Genomic DNA, 16,163 nt, shown 5'->3' on the forward strand with positions numbered 1-16,163 from the left:
GTGCGGTTAAAATTAGTTTTTTAGAAACATTTGAAATTACGAATTAAGTGGCTCACTTAAAAATTTCTATTATTAATTACGCAATCTAGTACTATTTACTACGTTTATTTCTGGGCTCATTTATGAAATAATAATCGAAATTAACAGAAATTCATTTGTCAAGAAAAATTGCGAGCCCTTTGGAATTTGTTATTACCGCAGAGTGAAATAGTGGTATGTCTTTGATACGATAGGACATATTTTTGTATTTTGGGCAAACAATGTAATTTCGGCTTTGTTAATGTGAAAATTCAAAAGATTTTATGATATACTGAAATGTGATAAAATATATTAACGTAACAGCAAAAATTCTGCAGCAACAATCTTCGAATTAATTATAACAATTCAACCATTAGGACCTAAAGTGTGAGAATATCAGCTTCAAGAATCAGACCCCTAGACAAGGAGAACTGGAGGCAACTCTACACGAAAAGCTAAGTAAACTAGAAAATTTATGGAAAACTTCGCTCCTCTCAAACTTTTCGTAATAGACTTTGCTTGCTGTTGACAATAGCTGGAAAAAGGAAGGAGGGGGGGGGGGGGGAGGTGGGACTACAACATCATCTACATAGGAGACCACGTAGTCTTAAATTTGTTTGACAATCGTATCTATAGAAAAGCAGCATAAAACTTTAGTACTGAGTATAATTTGCCTTAACGTGCTGTTGTGATTATGGAAATCGTGTCTGCACTTAAAATTGCCCGACTGCGATGTATACCAACTGTGCCATACGAGCTGAAACGTGGCCAATCAGTGTATTAAAATACGACTATGTATGTTTCTACAACAGGTTACAATGACAAAACAATTTGATTATTAAAGTTATATATTTTGAAAGGCAGCCAAATTCTGCGGTAGAACCAGTAACCTGCCTCTCCGAGCAGTTACTGAAGTTAAGTTGGTATGAGTCAAAAACACGTAATAAATAAACACATACAGGTGGTTTCACAATTCTTATGTCATGTTTCAAGGCGTTGTGGAGAGGACTTATTAGATGAAGTTTTGAGAAGAAACCCGTGTCCGGAAATGTACCGTTTGGATGTAAAATAATTTTGAAGATTGGATCCGTTTCAAATCTGTCGCTTCACGGCACTTACGCGAACTGAGAAGGCGCGGTTGTGCAGTCCTCACGGCCCATAAAAAAGACAAGGCCGTGACGAGTATGTCACAGCACATGACACTACAGATCTTATTTCAGACGACTTTAATAATTATTAACAGCGCGTGTAAATAAATATAACTTCTCGATACTATCTGACAAAATGAAGACTTATGTAGTGTGCAACTTTCAATTAAATGCTGATCTCCAGCGGACCCTGTGAGGAGCCGAGGAATCATGAAATGTGTCGGACAAGACTACTAGTATGACGTCATACGTTCGTTGCAGGGCCCGTATACCTCGTTGGACCCGGCAGTCCCTGTTGTAAATATGACATTACTTACCATTTCCGGCCAGCTACAACTGGTACTTTAGCAAATAGAAGGGTTGGTTGGCTGTGTATTCCATGGACGTGGCGCACTCCGAACTCTGACGAGGACGTCCTTCGTTGCATAGAAAATAACGTGACGACGAGTACTCACGGTGTGCTACCGTGAAGCTGGAGAATTGAAAGTGTTTCGTTCTTCAAACGCATTTTACCTTCATATCGGTACTTTTCCGTACAAAGGTCCTTATTCAGTAGTTTACTTACTACGTACCCCGTAAAACCCTTTAAGCCTGTCATGGGAATTGTGAAACACCCTGCACAATAAGCTACCTGAACGGTTTTATTCATAAAGTATCCACAATGATCAAAGGCACATTCAGGAATTTATTTCCTTTATTGATTTTGTTTAATCAGCACTATACCTTTTCAATGAAAAGCCTGTGTATGGCACAGTGAGAACACCCACCAGCTCCTCTCATCCTTTTCCTCACTTACTGCCGTTCTTTAGTTTGCATGGCAAAGGGTTAACACACTGAGAATAGAGAGGGGAGGCCATTTAGCAACAGAGCGCCAGCAGAGTTGCGATCTACTTCCTCACGGCGCAGTGGCGGCCGCACCGCTGGCACGCATGGTGGCTGGCGCCAGTGAGTGCTGGCGCACATCGGAAGTGGCGCGCGGCGTGTCGCGGTCCCGTTGGCCATTATTCGCAGGCCTGGCCGGACGCCGCTCAGCCTCGAACCGCGACCCGCGGGGTCGACAAACCCGGCCCGTGCGTGGCCGCGCGCTTCCTGCGCTCTGCCGGATGCCTTAATAACACGCCTCCCGAACGTGAATTACGCCGACGCCCCACTGGAAAACACCACTTTGCAGCTAATTGCGAGGGACGCGCCAGTAATTATGGCACTCGGCCTGCGACGGGCTGTTATTTCGCACTGATCGCGGGCGGCGAGACGTCCCTACACAAGTAATAGGCAAATCGTGGGCGTCGTCCGCTTGCCGGGCACGCTTCGCGGCGGAAGTCACCGACACCTCTTTGACCTGATGCCGATTCCGTGGCCCGCTCAAATGGTACCACCAGACCTGTCGTTGTTCTACATCTCTCCTCTGGGCTTCAGGGTCCACGGTGCAGGTTCCTCTTGCTGGAAAAGGGCTTGGAATGCCCAAGTTCAACGTAGGGTTGGGGAAACCGACCGGTTAAAACAGATACCGGTATTTTAGTTCTCCGTGACCGGTGCCTTTCGCTATTTGTTTGGTATAGGTTATAACATTTTTCTTAATTTGCTACTAATAACTGGGTAAAAAACCATTACATTAATTTATCATACCAGTGGCGTTAACATTTTTTTTATTTTTACATAAGACGTTTTTAAAAACAAATGATGTTTATTTGGTAAAATTTCCATTGCTTCGAAATATTAGGTTATTACAGAAAATCGGAAAAGCGGTCAGAGCTATTTTAACGACAACGCCAACAGGTTCATCTTGTTGCATAGAGCTTGAAGTGCCCAACTTTAATGTAGGGATGGGAAAAACGGCCGGTTACAACAAATACCGGTATTTTAGTTCTCCATAACCGATGTTTTTCGCTATTTGTTTGGTATCGGTTACAACATGTTTTTTTTTCATTTGCTGCTAATAATTGCGTAAAAAAATCTTATTTTTGTCATACCACCGATGCAAATTTTTTTATTTTTAAATAAGATGTTTTTAAAAATGAGTAGTATTTATTTGTAAAATTTCCATTGATTTGAAGTATTAGGTCATTACAGGAAACGGGAAAAGCTATCAGAACTATGTTAACAACAACGCCAACTTTTAGAAACGAGCAACAAACGCATGACATAAGTACATTTTACATCAGAATCTCCGAAAAGAGTAGTTTCAGATATAAAATATACTACCTAGTAGAGCTGCGGAAGCAGCGACCACAGAGTCGTTTGAACAAGAAATAAAAGTCGTTACAGCACTGCTGGGACAATAATGTGCCAGTTGTCCTTTTCTACCCAGAATCGATGATTCTGTTGTTTTTTGGGAGCGAAGCAGAAGGTGTGTGCCAGGCTTGTCATTTGTAGCCCAATAATATTTATCTGTGCTACGAAGTCCTGTGACTGCTGAAGGACTGGCATCGTCTTTGAATGATACTGTTCCCGACGAAAGGAGTCAACTAGCAAGTCAGTGCATAATAAGACGAGTATTTACGAAATGTTTGGACATTAAATGTTCTCCAATGCATTAATTCACTACTGTTATCTTAATTCTTGTCATGCAATTATTGCTGCTAAATGTTCTATTTTGACTGCTGGCTAAATTGTTAATAGTAATTTCATGAAAGAAATTTTGTTTCTTTTGTCTTCAAAAAATAGATTGTATTCAGATCTTTTGAAAAGTAAATAAATGTATTTGATTACAAAACGCGTTATCATTCGAAATTATTAAAGAAAACTAACGCTACAAATTTTACACGAAAGATTATTTGTCTGCTATTTGTATGATATTGTACCAGAGAAAGGAAGTTAAGGCAACATTAATGAATTAAAATCTCAACAAATCATTCATTGTGTGTGATAAAAATAGATAGTAGCTGATCTGTTGCCAGTAAATAAGATGGCTTTATGTCGCTACAGCCCATGGAATTGGACAACACAGCACGAAAAATACAGTTTTGCAACCTCAATATTTATACTTTAGCACTTCTTGTTTGTAATGCCCAAATAGTTGTGTGGTCCTTGATTACTAAATTATTTTTGAGCCGACTTTCAAAAAACTAAGTGCAATTGGAGAATAATGGTGGTTTTTTATTCAGCCCCTCATTACTTTTCGAGAAAAGCAGCGATCAGTTTCTTTTATTTACCCATTGCGATACGTCGTCAGCAAAGAAGATGTGTCGTTCACGGCGCATATACATTGAGGATGTGGACTATGAATAGCATTAGGGCCATACCTCTAGCATTAGGAAAGTACACTACATCTTCAGCAGGGACTCTAGTACGTAGGAGTATCGCGACTCCACTACCATTGTCAGAGGCATGGGAGATGTGTGCCATGTAGCCAGCATATCAGCAGCATAAATGGTGTCTAAGAACAGTGCCAGTTTACGTGGAGCCCGAATGGTGGCCAGATTCATCGTCGCTATGCGGTAGTGTTGTGGACATGCTCCCACCATTAGCACAGAGGGTCTGGTAGAGACGTCCGGCTGGTGTGAAACATCCAGGGCGGCCACTGTTGCCGCAATCACTGGGCGGAAGGTGGGCCAGGCACCACTGTGAAGCACTGCCCGAAAGGTGAGCCACCATCTTGATCTGCTCCATCGTCGACATCGTCAGCCCAGGAGACGAACTGGTGGAAGGCGACTGTCGCACTCATCGAGGTGGCGCTGCCGTAGCGGGATCCAGGGAACTTCCCTCTACGGGCTCCATCGTTGTCAGGTGGGATCGCAGGTGGTGGAAAGGACGCTCCTCAGATGGGGCATCAGGAGCAGCCACTCCTGTTGTGGGGGCGCTCGAAGGGAGAAACAAGTGTGCTGTCTGAGGGCGTTTGTCTTTTCTTTCGTTTTCGGGGCGACCGCTGCTTTCGGAGGGGCTGTTCTGAATAAATAAATGGACGTTCAGTGTCCAAGGTCACGCCAGTCTGAAGAAAAGCAGATGTAGGCACCGCACTCGCATGTCCATCGCAGCGGGCGGGCTGGCATCGAGCTTTGGGGAGTTGATGGTCTCGTAGCCGTAAGAAGAGATGGTGCGGTGGGGCCGCGGTCGCATTATCAGTCCCGATAGGGAGTGCCGGCGGGGGAACAGGTGTTTCCTGAAGTGACGCATCGGAGCTGCGCACGGCTTTGCCGTAGCTGTCTGGTAAAGAAATTACTGTCATTTTGGGAGCTGCGTCACTGGTCGGGATCTGTAGCAAACGGCGACGGAGACAATCTGATCTAACATGGCCCTAATGTCCACATCCAGCACACGTTCGCGGCTGGCCATCGTACATAAAGATGGCTCGCTCGCCACCTATTAACTGATAGGATGGTATATGTTTGGACAGTTCGTCCTTCATTTGGCAGACACCATTCAACACGTGGTATGCCGTGAGCGTCTGCCATTTTTTCGTGTGTGTCCCACAACATTGCCTTAGGCTCGGAAGGCTTCGACGACCACGTTTTGTGGTACTTCGAAAGGCAGCTCAAATACCCGAGCTGTTCGAAGACCGATACCAGTGTTGTCTACCGTCACCTCCCCAAAACGCCCATCAGAATGCTTAAACTTGAGTCCGTGTGAGTGTTGTCGAACTACGTCAGCACATGCTTCCTCCACCGTCATTTTAATTTACACGACACTGCCAGTGATAGAAAAGTGAATACCTATCACTTTCTGTGGGTCCAGAAGTAGCTCTTTGCGAATGGATTGTTCGATTTCATAAGCGCGTGATCTTGAATGTGCGGCTTAGACTGTTACTTTAGGTGTCACTCGTCGGTAACTGTGCACCATGAGGTACAATAGTAATAGACGCTACACAACACAGATAGTAAAGTAAACAACTCAGGTGCGTTGTCCAGCGTACAGAGCCGGTCTGCACGCGATCACGACCAGAAGTCGACTGCCTCGCTTGATCAGCTTTTATAGCACGGAGTAATTGTACAAACATTCTCTGCATCATTACCACAGTGATATTAGTCAACATAAAAACATGACCGCCACCCATGTGCTGGCACGAGCTAAAACCACGCTCCAGGTAGACATACTACCCGGTAATCTTAAACATCACATTCAAAACTACACTCCTGGAAATGGAAAAAAGAACACATTGACACCGGTGTGTCAGACCCACCATACTTGCTCCGGACACTGCGAGAGGGCTGTACAAGCAATGATCACACGCACGGCACAGCGGACACACCAGGAACCGCGGTGTTGGCCGTTGAATGGCGCTAGCTGCGCAGCATTTGTGCTCCGCCGCCGTCAGTGTCAGCCAGTTTGCCGTGGCATACGGAGCTCCATCGCAGTCTTTAACACTGGTAGCATGCCGCGACAGCGTGGACGTGAACCGTATGTGCAGTAGACAGACTTTGAGCGAGGGCGTGTAGTGGGCATGCGGGACGCCGGGTGGACGTACCGCCGAATTGCTCAACACGTGGGGCGTGAGGTCTCCACAGTACATCGATGTTGTCGCCAGTGGTCGGCGGAAGGTGCACGTGCCCGTCGACCTGGGACCGGACCGCAGCGACGCACGGATGCACGCCAAGACCGTAGGATCCTACGCAGTGCCGTAGGGGACCGCACCGCCACTTCCCAGCAAATTAGAGACACTGTTGCTCCTGGGATATCGGCGAGGACCATTCGCAACCGTCTCCATGAAGCTGGGCTACGGTCCCGCACACCGTTAGGCCGTCTTCCACTCACGCCCCAACATCGTGCAGCCCGCCTCCAGTGGTGTCGCGACAGGCGTGAATGGAGGGACGAATGGAGACGTGTCGTCTTCAGCGATGAGAGTCGCTTCTGCCTTGGTGCCAATGATGGTCGTATGCGTGTTTGGCGCCGTGCAGGTGAGCGCCACAATCAGGACTGCATACGACCGAGGCACACAGGGCCAACACCCGGCATCATGGTGTGGGGAGCGATCTCCTACACTGGCCGTACACCACTGGTGATCGTCGAGGGGACACTGAATAGTGCACGGTACATCCAAACCGTCATCGAACCCATCGTTCTACCATTCCTAGACCGGCAAGGGAACTTGCTGTTCCAACAGGACAATGCACGTCCGCATGTATCCCGTGCCACCCAACGTGCTCTAGAAGGTGTAAGTCAACTACCCTGGCCAGCAAGATCTCCGGATCTGTCCCCCATTGAGCATGTTTGGGACTGGATGAAGCCTCGTCTCACGCGGTCTGCACGTCCAGCACGAACGCCGGTCCAACTGAGGCGCCAGGTGGAAATGGAATGGCAAGCCGTTCCACAGGACTACATCCAGCATCTCTACGATCGTCTCCATGGGAGAATAGCAGCCTGCATTGCTGCGAAAGGTGGATATACACTGCACCAGTGCCGACATTGTGCATGCTCTGTTGCCTGTGTCTATGTGCCTGTGGTTCTGTCAGTGTGATCATGTGATGTATCTGACCCCAGGAATGTGTCAATAAAGTTTCCCCTTCCTGGGACAATGAATTCACGGTGTTCTTATTTCAATTTCCAGGAGTGTATTTCGATTAACCAAGAGAGTTCACAGTTATTCGGAAGTTTATAAAATATTCCGCCCATATACGATATCGAGAAAACACAGTAACCCCAAGCCCAAGTGATCAGCCTCCTACAGGCCGTCGACATCACATTGTGTACGCAAAGAAAATCCCCGTTGTTTCGGAGCACACTACTAAGGGCGACATCTCTCAGAGACAGTCATACTCAAGGCATACATCACTGCCGCGGCGATCGAATCGCCTTGCAGTAGCATACAAATCGCCACGGACGTCTGAGTCTCGTGACCGCACAGTTGGAAAAAATGCGTCGTATTGAAGGTTAAATACGTAGAGGAGCACTAAATACCGTGTTTCATGGCCAGAGTTCGAGTTTTTAGAGGTGACAGTTGAGAGTTTACCGTTGCACCTCGTGTGTTCTGGCACAGTATATTGTCACGTGTGATGGAGGACTGCTTTTATTTTTTATTTCATTTATTGCATATCGAGAGACCTGTTTTCTAGTATTTTAAAACAGGTCCTACATTTTACGATTTTTTATATGATAACACGTTTTCCATTATTCCAAACAAATACTGTATTCAGTAATGAAATATCGAAGTATTAGTAATGAGTTACAAAGAAAAACCTATATTAATTAACGGAAGCGGAGGGTGTTAGAAAAGACTGTTAGTAAATTGTTGAAACCGAAGGAAGTAGAATGATGTGAGGAAAGGTTAGAGATGTTTCTTGCGTCAGTTTCACCAGCTTCCTCTGAGGTGTCTATGGGTCTCGTGTCCGGTCTGTTTTGTAGTTCGTTCTCGTACTGAAGGTACAGGGCCTTAGAGATCGAGTCTGCTGTGTTGTTGATTTATTTCCACGCTGGTTTGGTTCAAATGGCTCTGAGAACTATGGGACTTAACTTCTGAGGTCATCAGTACCCTAGAACTTAGAACTACTTAAACCTAACTAACCTAAGCGGCAGGATTCGAACCTGCGACCGTGCCGGTCACGCGGTTCCAGACTGTAGCGCCTAGAGCCCCTCGGCCACCCCGGCCGGCACGCTGGTTTGTTTCGAATCACGCTGTACAGGTTCCACGTATGTGTGTCTTCGTCATATGGCCTGTGTGGGAAGTGTGCCGTGTATTATGATGTGCTCTGGGCAACATCTCTTCCCAGAAATACATTCTTCCGTTTCACTGAGATACATGCGATGTAAATGCATCGGTAAGACCCATATCCAATCAGGTAATGGACCATGCCTCTGCTTAAGTAAATGTGTCTCATTCCTAACCATTTCCTGATGTTAGGAAATAAGGTGCAGAACTCTCCAGCTGTTATCACTGTTATTCAATTCCTGTTTCTAGCTATCTGATAGCCTCGTCTTTAAGTGGCGTTTGTCTCTTATTTCTTCCCCCGTTATGGTAATTATCTGGTTAAGTCTTCTCATCTTGAGCCAATACGCTGCGGCTCGATATCTGACTGAAGTTTATCGGGTAGATTCCGAAAACCGCACACAGAGCTTCAAGTGAAGTGATGCGGAAAGCCCCAGACAGCCTGAGCAGGACATATATTTGCCTTCGCCTAACAGCTGTTCTGTTAGTAACATATCTCACGGCGGTGTGCCCGTGTATGGGCCACGAAGCATGCTACCTACTCATAGATCTTGCAATGTTACATACCAAGTGTGACAAGTGGTAATCTAAAGTGGTCGCTGTTATCCTGGATAGGTAGTGTAAAAGTCGTTCGGCCTTGTCGGAAACTGCTTGTACTTGGCTATGTGGTTTCGTCGTCCGTCAGTGTGAATGCCAAGGTATCGTGTTGCAGTTATTACGTGCTAGGAAAGTGTTATCTAGTTTGGTCACGAAGTTTCCTTGTACCTCGCCATTTACCATTATTAGTGAAACCTGACACTGTCAGGGACGAGAAGCAAATCTTAATGTAGTTTATTAAATAAAAATTGTGTAAAAGTAAAAACCTTTTGATATTTGATCGCAATATTTCTATTACAATTAAAGCACGATAACTAGTTTTGCTTGCTATATACAATCATTTTTCAGATCTATAAACAAATGAGGAAAAATGGCATAAGAATTGTTTGTACAATCAAGCAGGATAAAAAGACGGTGTATAAAAGCTGACCAAAAACATAATGGAGACCCATTTCTAATAGTAATAGTGAACATTTATGATTATATTTGACAGCGTAGAACAAAATGTGTTAATGCGTACCAGATAACATACCATACAAAAAGTAAAAAATCGGTGAATAGGCATTGGAAAGCAAAATTTGCCTATAGGCATGCAATGACATGCATTCGTAAATGCCAAGACAATGGCAGTACACTCTTAAAACCAAGTAATCCAGGTTGTAGGCCGTAGTCCCGCAGGATGACTTTTGCTAAAGCAATTAGCCATTTGCCTTCGCTGTTACCATCATCCCACAGCTTACAACCTGGCTTTCTCACAGTGATACTTTTAAACTACGTATTGTTTTTGTCTTGATATTTACGAATGCATGTCACTGTATGACTAAAGGTAATGATGCGTTGCAATGCATGTTCACCGCTTTTTTAAATTCTGAATGGTCTATTATCTTATAAGCGTTAACATCTTATGTAGTACGCGGTTAATTTGATTTGTCAATGTTCACATTTAGCCTTAGAACTGGATCCCCAAAAAAATTTTCTTTGTTTTTATATGGTTTTTTATGCTGCTTCATTGTGCAAAGTTTTCGTGGGCTATTTTTCTTCCATTTGTTTTGCAGATCTGAAGATGTTTGTAGATAGCAACTGAAACTAGTTATCGTATTTTAATTGTAATTAATTAATGTATTGTTTTTCCACCAACTGTTTATCTGTTTTAAAGTTTTATTTATCTTACTTTCTAGATCTGCTCTTGAGTCGGCCGCTGCAATCGCTAGTAAATCATCTGCACAATCAACAACTCCAGCGGTATGTTCTCTTTCCTTTGCCTGCTGTAATAGTGATTCAAAGGCATTGTCCCAGAAAACTGGCCCACAGAGCTTTGCGGGCATCCCTTAGTGATTTTCTTCACAATCTTGCGACGACCCGGCTTTTACTCTGCTATTCTGTCTTTACAATAATCAAGAAGACTATTGTATAACGCCTAAGGTACCTGCAATTCTCTAAGATGTGCGAACAACACTTACGGAAAAAAGTCGCGGCATCAAAAAATAAATAATGTAGAGCAATTAAATTTCGGTAGTACATTTGTCTAAGTAACAGATTTAAGGGATTAATACTGCAAGATTATAGGTTAATGTAAACGCGAGATAAGCGGCTGCAAATGCGAAATGCTGGCACATTAATACCCGATGAAACTGCCAGAACTGTAACCCGTGGTCTAGGAGTTGCGTTTTTGATTAACAATCAAAACATCTTCAGTCCCGGGTACGATCCCCGCCACTGCCTAAATTTTGATAAATAATCAGCATTGGTGGCCGAAGACTTCCGGCATAAGAAGTCAGCCTCAGTCTGCCAACGGCCTTGTCAAAGAGGGCGGAGGAGCGGGTAGAGGTTCAGGGCATTCTCTCGTCCTAGGGGTGGGAAATTGCCCCTAAAGGCGGAAGAATCAGCAATGATCAATGACATGAGGATGCAGAAGGCAATGGAAACCACTGCATTAAAGACACGTAACGTGTATCCACAGGACATGTGGCCTGTAATTGAAGAAGTGTCATGATGATCTCTCCATTGGCAAAAGATTCCGGAATAGTCCCCCATTGGGATCTCCGGGAGGGGACTGCCAAGGGGGAGGTTACCATGAGAAAAAGATTGAATAATCAACGAAAGTTGATTCGGGTCGTGGAATGTCGGGGCGTGGAATGTCAGAAGCTTGAACGTGGTAGGGAAACTAGAAAATCTGAAAAGGGAAATGCAAAGGCTCAATCTAGATATAGTAGGGGTCAGTGAAGTGAAGTGGAAGGAAGACAAGGATTTCTGGTCAGATGAGTATCGGGTAATATCAACAGCAGCAGAAAATGGTATAACAGGTGTAGGATTCGTTGTGAATAGGAAGGTAGGGCAGAGGGTGTGTTACTGTGAACAGTTCAGTGACCGGGTTGTTCTAATAAGAATCGACGGCAGACCAACACCGACAACGATAGTTCAGGTATACATGCCGACGTCGCAAGCTGAAGATGAACAGATAGAGAAAGTATATGAGGATATTGAAAGGGTAATGCAGTATGTAAAGGGGGACGAAAATCTAATGGTCATGGGCGACTGGAATGCAGTTGTAGGGGAAGGAGTAGAAGAAAAGGTTACAGGAGAATATGGGCTTGGGACAAGGAATGAAAGAGGAAAAAGACTAATTGAGTTCTGTAACAAGTTTCAGCTAGTAATAGCGAATACCCTGTTCAAGAATCACAAGAGGAGGAGGTATACTTGGAAAAGGCCGGGAGATACGGGAAGATTTCAATTAGATTACATCATGGTCAGACAGAGATTACGAAATCAGATACTGGAGTGTAAGGCGTACCCAGGAGCAGTTATAGACTCAGATCACAATATAGTAGTGATGAAGAGTAGGCTGAAGTTCAAGACATTAGTCAGGAAGAATCAATACGCAAAGAAGTGGGATACGGAAGTACTAAGGAATGACGAGATACGTTTGAAGTTCTCTAACGCTATAGATACAGCAATAAGGAACAGCGCAGTAGGCGGTACAGTTGAAGAGGAATGGACATCTCTAACAAGGGCCATCACAGAAGTTGGGAAGGAAAACATAGGTACAAAGAAGGTAGCTGCGAAGAGACCATGGGTAACAGAAGAAATACTTCAGTTGATTGATGAAAGGAGGAAGTACAAACATGTTCCGGGAAAATCAGGAATACAGAAATACAAGTCGCTGAGGAATGAAATAAATAGGAAGTGCAGGGAAGCTAAGACGAAATGGCTGCAGGAAAAATGTGAAGACATCGAAAAAGATATGATTGTCGGAAGGACAGACTCAGCATACAGGAAAGTCAAAACAACCTTTGGTGACATTAAAAGCAACGGTGGTAACATTAAGAGTGCAACGAGAATTCCAGTGTTAAATGCAGAGGAGAGAGCAGATAGGTGGAAAGAATACATTGAAAGCCTCTATGAGGGTGAAGATTTGTCTGATGTGATAGAAGAAGAAACAGGAGTCGATTTAGAAGAGATAGGGGATCCAGTATTAGAATCGGAATTTAAAAGAGCTTTGGAGGACTTACGGTCAAATAAGGCAGAAGGGATAGATAACATTCTATCAGAATTTCTAAAATCATTGGGGGAAGTGGCAACAAAACGGCTGTTCACGTTGGTGTGTAGAATATATGAGTCTGGCGACATACCATCTGACTTTCGGAAAAGCATCATCCACACAATTCCGAAGACGGCAAGAGCTGACAAGTGCGAGAATTATCGCACAATCAGCTTAACAGCTCATGCATCGAAGCTGCTTACAAGAATAATATACAGAAGAACAGAAAAGAAAATTGAGAATGCGCTAGGTGACGATCAGTTTGGCTTTAGGAAAAGTAAAGGGACGAGAGAGGCAAGTCTGACGTTACGGCTAATAATGGAAGCAAGGCTAAAGAAAAATCAAGACACTTTCAAAGGATTTGTCGACCTGGAAAAAGCGTTCGACAATATAAAATGGTGCAAGCTGTTCGAGATTCTGATAAAAGTAGGGGTAAGCTATAGGAAGAGACGGGTCATATACAATATGTACAACAACCAAGAGGGAATAATAAGCGTGGACGATCAAGAACGAAGTGCTCGTATTAAGAAGGGTGTAAGACAAGGCTGTAGCCTTTCGCCCCTACTCTTCAATCTGTACATCGAGGAAGCAATGATGGAAATAAAAGAAAGGTTCAGGAGTGGAATTAAAATATAAGGTGAAAGGATATCAATGATACGATTCGCTGTGACATTGCTATCCTGAGTGAAAGTGAAGAAGAATTAAATCACCTGCTGAACGGAATGAACAGTCTAATGAGTACACAGTATGGTTAGAGAATAAATCGGAGAACGACGAAGGTAATGAGAAGTAGTAGAAATGAGAACAGCGAAAAACTTAACATCAGGATTGATGGTCACGAAGTCAATGAAGTTAAGGAATTCTGCTGCCTAGGCAGTAAAATAACCAATGACGGACGGAGCAAGGAGGACATCAAAAGCAGACTCGCTATAGCAAAAAAGGCATTTCTGGCCAGAGAAGTCTACTATTATCAAATACCGGCCATAATTTGAGGAAGAAATTTCTGGGGATGTACGGCTGGAGTACAGCATTGTATGATAGTGAAACATGGACTGTGGGAAAACCGGAACAGAAGAGAATCGAAACATTTGAGATGTGGTGCTATAGACGAATGTTGAAAATTAGATGGACTGGTAAGGTAAGGAATGAGGAGGTTCTACACAGAATCGGAGAGGAAAGGAATATGTGGAAAACACTGATAAGGAGAAGGGACAGGATGATAGGACATCTGCTAAGAAATGAGGGAATGACTTCCATGGTACTAGAGGGAGCTGTAGAGGGCAAAAACTGTAGAGGAAGACAGAGATTGCAATACGTCAAGCAAATAATTGAGGACGTAGGTTGCAAATGCTACTCTGAGATGAAGAGGTTAGTACCAAACCAGTCAGTAGACTTTTTTGGTAAACATTTTTGGAAAGCAGTGATCAATTAATTGTTATATTTTGACTAAAGTTCAGTCTTGTTCACGTCATGTATGTTTTAATGATACAGGTAACCGGTTTCGGTTCTTTTTACAAAACCATCATCAGACCTGTGGATAAATTTTAAGAAATACTGGATACCAATCTTTAAATAAGATGAAAGTGTCTAATAATGTCAAAATTTAACAAGATAAAATAAAATAAATTATACCCATGGCTCCTTAGGATGGTAGGCGGAGCTCTCCTCGCTGCTACGCAGTCAACTGATGGTTATGAGTGCTGAGCACGAGCTTAAATATGCAGAGGCTCCGCCTACTTCCTGTCACACTACTTCACTACTGCCAATCAGCCTTCATGATATGACGCCATCGTCAAAGTATAAAAGTGGGAAATACACTAATAACATAAAATTGATTCATTTAAATGTCTGATTAACAGATAGTTACTATGTCTACAGCTTACGAGTATTTATATTTTGGATAAAAACAGTGAACTACGATTTGTAACAGTTGTGCCCTCTATGGGCAACCTTAATACTATTACAGTGCCAGTTACATCTAAGATGTGAAAGTCCTTGGCGTTGTGGTATACATCGATTATACCGAGTCGCCTACATCACAATTGCATCTTTGTTGGATGCTGCAGAATCGTCTTATTTTAACTGTAGTCTTTAAAGCAATATTCTTTATAGCAGTAGGGTAGTAGCCAAGAGTACGTTCCACATTATGTATATCTGAATAACTGATGACACCACTGATTAAAATTTCTTTTTTTAAATCATCGATCTAATAGTCTTTGCAATAATGTCAATTTAATAATTTTTTTTTGTGCAGCATATTTTACATACATTGCTTTTGCCATGGGTATAACTAGTTTTATATTTTTAAAAAACAAAAGAGTAGATGCTTTTATTATAAAATTTCGTCAAAAAGGTCGTAATAATATTTTTCGCGAAAATCTAATTGTTCATTGAGCAGCATTGATGATTTGGTTTTCAAATGAGCATATATCTCGATTTCTTCTAGGATATTCATAAGTAAGCCTTTATTTGCATAATGAAGAACTTGTAAATTCTGTTGTACTGTCCCCTCAGCATGATTATTGAATGCTATATGATGACCAAATACGGACTTTGTTCGTGAGGTACCCGATGTATGTTCTTTGTACCTTACTGCAAAATTTCGACCTATTTGGCCGATATATATTTTCTCACAGTCTCTACATTGGATCTTGTACACTCCTGATCTGGTAGATTTTCCATTATCTTTACTTACGGTATGTCTTAATTTTTGTTGTAAAGTATTGTCAGTTGTAAACGCTATTGTTATTCTAGAATTTTTGAATAAATTAGTAATTCTATCTGATATGTTTCCCATATATGTCATCTTCATATATTTTGGATTACCTATTAGTGGAGAACTTTGTGATTGTTGTACTTTATTAAAAATGATATCTACCTGTCGTGTGCCGAAAGAGTTGGTTTTTGCAATTTGTTTTAAGATGGCCATTTCCTTTTTGATCTCATTAGCTTCTAGCGGTAATTTTAGTATTCGGTGTATCATAGACTTAAAAAATGCTTTTTTATACTTGTCAGGATGACATGATGTGGCATTAATAATAACATCAGTGGTTGTAGGTTTCCTGTATATGGTGAATAAATGTTTCCCATTGTTATTAGTTATAGTGAGATCTAGGTAGTTAATAGATTTTCGATTTTCATGCTCAACTGTAAATTGTAACTTCGGATGCATAGAGTTTAATTTTATAGCAAAATTTCTCAATTTCATCTTTTGAACCATTATAAAGCAATAATGTATCGTCTACATATCGCTTGTAATATATGATTTTATTTGCGATATCAGGGT

This window comes from Schistocerca piceifrons, chromosome 5, assembly GCF_021461385.2.
Source record: "Schistocerca piceifrons isolate TAMUIC-IGC-003096 chromosome 5, iqSchPice1.1, whole genome shotgun sequence".
Lineage (NCBI taxonomy): Eukaryota > Metazoa > Arthropoda > Insecta > Orthoptera > Acrididae > Schistocerca > Schistocerca piceifrons.